Source organism: Lipophrys pholis, assembly GCF_963383615.2.
Source record: "Lipophrys pholis genome assembly, chromosome: 1".
Taxonomy (NCBI): domain Eukaryota; kingdom Metazoa; phylum Chordata; class Actinopteri; order Blenniiformes; family Blenniidae; genus Lipophrys; species Lipophrys pholis.
This window is the reverse complement of record NC_137635.1, coordinates 22,144,959-22,151,202: the sequence shown is the minus strand read 5'-3', so window position 1 is coordinate 22,151,202 and position 6,244 is coordinate 22,144,959.

The window sequence follows — 6,244 nt, the reverse complement described above, 5'->3', positions numbered from 1 at the left end:
AGGCAGATCCAACGAAACAGCAAAACATTTAATCTGGATTACAAAAAATCTGACATTTAAATTAGAACGTTGAGAGGGAAAAAGTCAGAACTCTAAAAAAAAAAAATTTTTTTAATTTATATAAATTGGTTTTACATGGAAAGTTATATAAAAATATCTTGAAAATCTTACATCTTGAGAATATCTCCCCCATGAACAATAGTAAATTAAGAACAGTGTTGAGAGCAATACATTACAAGAGTAACGCAATTTTAGTAACTTTTTGGTATTGGCACTACTTAGCAATAACATTTTGCAAACATTATACTTGTAACATGTGTTACCACAAGTTCTTAAGAATTTAAGAAAACACAGGGAGACATTCCGACAACAGAAAAAGAAACTGCAAGTGAGAGTTATTTCCTGCTGCTGGAATTCATTAAATTGACGACAGACACAGATTCTGCATTTGTGAGGTGGACATACTCCCATTATATTCCGTTCTTCAGAGAAAAGGACAAGAGCATAATAGTGTAGTGTAATCTGAACACTCATTATCTAAACAGATTCGGGCTTCCGGCATCAATAACCTTTTAACAAAACATCATCAACACACATGCTGCCTCTTTTCCATCGGTGTGAGGTAGGCAATAAGCTCCAAGCTCATTGTTTTTAATCAAAAGTAGCAGCAGAAATGGCTTGTCTAGTCCTCCAACAGCACTTTTTCATAGTTTACAAAGCATAAGTTTCAGTAAGTCCATTCAGTGCATGTCATCTTTGTGCTGTAGGGGTTTGAATTAAAAGAGAATAAAATAACTGAAGGGTACTAGTGTTGACAACAAGCCACGGGCATGGTAAGCCTTAGTGGCAGTGTCCCAGTCTTAACGGGCGTGCTTTATGGGGCGCACCAGAGCAGGCTCCCCAGCCACAGAGTGTGGAGAGGCGGCCCAGGAGTCCTGTACAGGTGAGCCCTGTACCTGCAAGGCCAGGCAGCAGGTAGATACTGTCGCAGAATGTTAGACTGAACAAGCCGACTCTAACAGAGGGGTTTAAAATCCAACATTTATACTCAGTCTTTAATAGATCGATGTGAAAAAGCAAAATGGCTAAAGCAGCGGAGGAGGCGCAGCACCCAGTGGTCCCTCACCCTGCAAGAAAAAAGCACAACAGTAAGGAAGAGAGGAGGACAGCAGTTGTTCATGTCCCCCTTTTATATCGTCCAAATTCACTGCAGCGATGTAAAATTGAGAATAAATAGTTGATGGTGTACGTTATATTACTGACTCCATAAAGATATCCTAACAATGATAATTGTGATAATATGATAAATGTGATCAAATGATAAATGTGCCAGGAAGTTAGAAACAGACAGGTTCTCCAACAATAACTATGCTCTTTGGCCACACCCATTAGTACACGTTCTATTTTTGCTGATTGGCTGCATGCAGAACAGACACTCACATTTTTCTGATTGGCTGTGTGTGAGCCAATCAGCATCCTGCTGGAGCGGCTCACATGGCACAACTGTTGTTTGGGTAACAGGCTGGCACATGGAGACAGTTGTGGAGGTGTGTCATACATAGACATATACAAGTAGATACATAGCCCTATTAACATAGATATACACATTATACACTTATAATTTAACAATAGACACAATGAAATATTAGTACAGCTGTGAATAAAGAAGTGATTATTAAAAATGCATCTTCAAATATCCTTGGGCTCATCCTCGTTGCCCCATGTTTAGCACATCAATTCTAGATCAGATTAATTGATCGTTAACAGGCTATGAACCACAGGTTCTCTCGTTCTGGTTTCTAATGTAAAATGTGGAACAGAATTAAAAGTTATTATTTCAACATATTAAGCTCTCTCTCTCTCGCTCTCTCTGTCTCCCTCTCTGTCTCTCTCTCTCTCTCTGGAGCGTGAAACTGAGTTGGCTTTCAAAAAAGCATGTCTTGCAAATCAACTCCTTTTATTGTGGCTCACAGAAATCTGATGGCAACTCTTACTTTGAAAGGAACTGTCAAAGCACAATCAAATTGAATCCAAATGCTGATACTGTACTTCAACAACAGGTTGTTAGAGCTCAACAAAGACCAGAAACCCAATTGAATTAAATGCTGATAAAGGTTGAGGACCCAGCTTAAACAGAACAAAAAAAGACTGAAACTCAAACTGGGCATCAATCTTGGACTAAGAATCATCCAAATGATGTGACATAATGCAAAGACAAAATTACATCACTGCTTTGCTTATGGGGGTATTATTGTAGCAAAACTATTTGTCTACGCGTATGAAGAGTTGTCTGTCTGTACCTCAATCTGTCTGTCTGTCTGTACCTCAATCCGTCTGTCTGTACCTCAGTCTCTCTGTCTGTACCTCAGTCTGTCTGTCTGTACTTAAGTCTGTCTGTCTGTACCTCAGTCTCTCTGTCTGTACCTCAGTCTGTCTGTCTGTCTGTACCTCAGTCTCTCTGTCTGTACCTCAGTCTGTCTGTCTGTCTGTACCTCAGTCTCTCTGTCTGTACCTCAGTCAGTCGGTCTGTACCTCAGTCTGTCTGTACCTCAATCAGTCTGTCTGTACCTCAGTATGTCTGTACCTCAGTCCGTCTGAAGTCAGAGTTGTCAACGTGAACCTGAATCTGAAAAGTCTCTGCATTCGAATAAAAGTGCTGAAAATCCAGACAACTCACCAGTTACGAGTCGCTCAGTTTCACAATTGGCTGTTTCTTTAAACGTGACTTTTGCTTCACTTCTGCTGTCTGAAGGATTGAAGCTGTAAATCCTGGGTTTTGCTGCCCTGAGCTCAGGCTCACAGGCTCCTTCATTCTGCCCTGCACCTCAGTAGTTAAGGACTGCCAGCCATCAGGTGGCGCTATGCCCCAGGCTCATTGACATATGTGACATTGGGGACGGGGTGCAGACAACGATGGAATCCTGACCACATTCTTTTACACTTTGACAACACTGACTTCAGACAGACAGATTGAGGTACAGACAGACAACTCTCCATACACATAGACAAATAGTTTTGCGACAATAATACCCCTAAATTTGCTGGTCCAGTAAAATCTATCCTCTGCCCTTCAATCAAAAAATATCCCAGAGTTCGATGGGGACACTTTTCAATATGGGGAGGAGATGAAAACGAATTGTAACGATTGTTTGCAGTTTCTTGAACAATACACCAGGGGGCAGCCAAGAGACCTCATGCAAAGTTGTCAACACAAACCTGTGCATGGATATTCCAGAGCCAAAGATCTTTTTGCATAACACTTGAGCATAGAATTGCTTCTACTTATAAGAAACAGATTCTCAACTGGACAGCTATTAAAATTGAGCATGCTATAGCTCTACAGTCCTTCAAGCGTTCAATGCTAATCCAATAAAGCAAAGGAAGTTTTGCCACTATTGTCACTGAAATATCTATCTATCTATCTAACTGGCGTGGTTTTAATAACTTACGTATAAGAAGCATTGCCGTCTTCGTGGCCTTTGCTTACAGCCATACCACCTTAAAACCGCCCGATAGAGAGAGAGAGAGAGAGAGAGAGAGAGATTATTAGATAAGTTGCAAAATATTTTCTGTGATATTTGACATAGATTTCACCAGTTTTCCTCAACTCTGAAAAAGCTTACAGCACCTGGTATTCCTAAGCAGTCTCCCATCCCAGTACTAACCAGGCCCTACCCTTCTTAGCTTCCGAGATCAGACGAGATCGGGCGGTTTGAAGGTGGTAGGCGCTGCCAAATTAAATGTATTATTATATTGTTACTGTCCAATGCTTAACTTAAGTTCTTTCGCCGTTTGCTGTTTAGGCAGGAGGAGGCGGGAGCAGCAACACCACCACCTGACGGAGCTCCTGAGAGAGATGCAGGCCTCAGATGAACGGGAGGCACACCTCAACCTGGAGCTTCAGCGCCAGCAAATGGAGCAGCGAGAGCGTGCACGCCAGGAGGAGCTGCGTGTCCGCCAGGAGGAGCTCCGGGTCCGCCAGGAGGAGCTGCGTGTCCGCCAGGAGGAGCTGCGTGTCCGCCAGGAGGAGCTCCGGGTCCGCCAGGAGGAGCTGCGTGTCCGCCAGGAGGAGCTCCGGGTCCGCCAGGAGGAGCTGCGTGTCCGCCAGGAGGAGCTCCGGGTCCGCCAGGAGGAGCTGCGTGTCCGCCAGGAGGAGCTCCGGGTCAGCCAGAAGGAGAGGCAGGAGGAACGGCGCCAGCTGGCTCAGCAGAGCCAGCTATTTAATGAGACTTTCCTGCAGGGGGTTGCTTTGCTGGCACAGGCCCTGAGAGCCCACCGTGGCACAGGGCCAAATGAATAGCTGGTTCAAATAAGTAAATAATAATATGTTCAAATAAATACTTTTTTCACACCCCATATGTGCATCTACTTGTTGGTCAACACTGTTGGACACACACTCTGACTGTGGTGTGAATTGAGCCGTATTTTGTGAGGAAAAAGTTTGGAATGAAAACTTGATTCAGATTATTTTTTCTGTCAGATGCTTTCAAAAAAACTTGGATTGGGGTTGTTAGCAGTGAGCTTTCTGAATTGTTTGGCTTGTAGATGGACAACAAGGGCGCAAAGATCAGTGTTGCAGATGTAATGCAGCCTGAAACAAGTAGAACAAGAAAAACAAAATCAATAGTAACTCAGGTAACAGAAACAGGTTTTTTAAACAACACACCAAACAGGTTCTTCAAATATATACAGCTCTATTTACAAACACTTCATTCATTTAGGAATTGCAGGACTCCCTCTCTCACATCCCTGCCTTCCTCATCTGCACCCTGTCCCAGTGCCACCACAGGTTCAGCTTCATCGCTTGCCTCCACAGTGTGGCTCCATCCGTTGCTGTACTCCTCTCCATGAGTCTCACAAACATTGTGCAGAGCACGACACGCCAGCACCATGGATTTTACCAAGCTGATGTCACTGTCGTCCACTTCAACAGGCAGCGCCACCTGCCTTTCAGCCTTCCAAAGGCGTTCTCCACCACCACCCGAGCTCTGGAGATCTTCCTGTGGTACACCTGCTGCCCTGCTGTCAGCCACCCAGTGTCCGGGAAGGGTTTCATGAGCCAGCTCTGCAATGGGTAGGCGGAGTCACCCAGGATGAAGAAGCCTGCATCCACCTCGCCGATGTTGCTGGTGCATGCAGGGAAAAGGCAGCCACGGTCAACCAATCCCCAGAGGGTGGACCGTCTGAGGACACGCGCGTCGTGCAGACTGCCAGGCATCCCAGTGAACACACTCCAGAACAGACCCCTTCCATCCACAACTCCCTGAAGGATGATGGAGTGCCAGCCTTTCCGATTGAAGTTATCGCAGTGGCAGTCCTGTGGTGCCAAAATGGGAATATGCGACCCATCTATTGCCCCAACACACTGCGGAAGCCCCCACCTGTTCTGGAAGTAGGCTGCCATTTCCTGCAGCTTCTCCTGGTCTCCTTTTTTTATCTGCTATCTCCAGGCTCAACATTTTTACGGGATCAGCGCCTGTATGGTTGTTATAATGTTTTGGCTAAAAGGTTGTGCACACACTTTATTTTGAAATTCAGTGCTTTCAATAGACCTGAAATAAAGTCTTGCCCCACCAAGTAATTACATCTAGAAATGCCACTGGACAGGGTGATAGGTGTGACTCCCCAATCAGTGGGAGGGTCTGTGAGCAAGTCAAGAGGGTTTTGGCCTTCCCAGTCAAGTGAGGAGGTTTCAGAACAATACAATCAGGAGAAGTAATCAGTACAGGCATTGTTAATGGCTGTGGGATCAGATGTTATGTCGTCCGAATCAAGCCTGATCCTCGGTAGGATTCTAGATGCAGCCTTAGCCTGAGCACTGTAAGCCTGCCTGCTTTGTCTCCCGACTCAAAGAAGCGTTGATTTGTAAATAGTAGTTTCTTCTCTTCGCCAGAAAACAACAAATTATAGTGTTGTGATTGGAGTTTTGAGGGTTTTTTTATACAGTGATTCGGAAGAGTTCACGGAGTATTGGCCGTCCAACTTCTGAATTTCACCTGATATTTCTTTTCAGTTTGGAGTGCTCTGACTTCCTAAGACTGGAAAGTAAAAGATATAATTTGTCCTGGTAAATATGCTTTGAAAGAGTCCCAGAGTATGTCACTGCTAACATCCGGTGTGTCATTTATCTCAAAGAACAGTTGAATCTGGGATGCCACAAAGTCCTCAAATTTTGGTTCAGATATTAAATGAGAGTTAAATCTCCAGAAATTAGAAGGCGTTCTGTCCTGAGGAAGGCTTTATG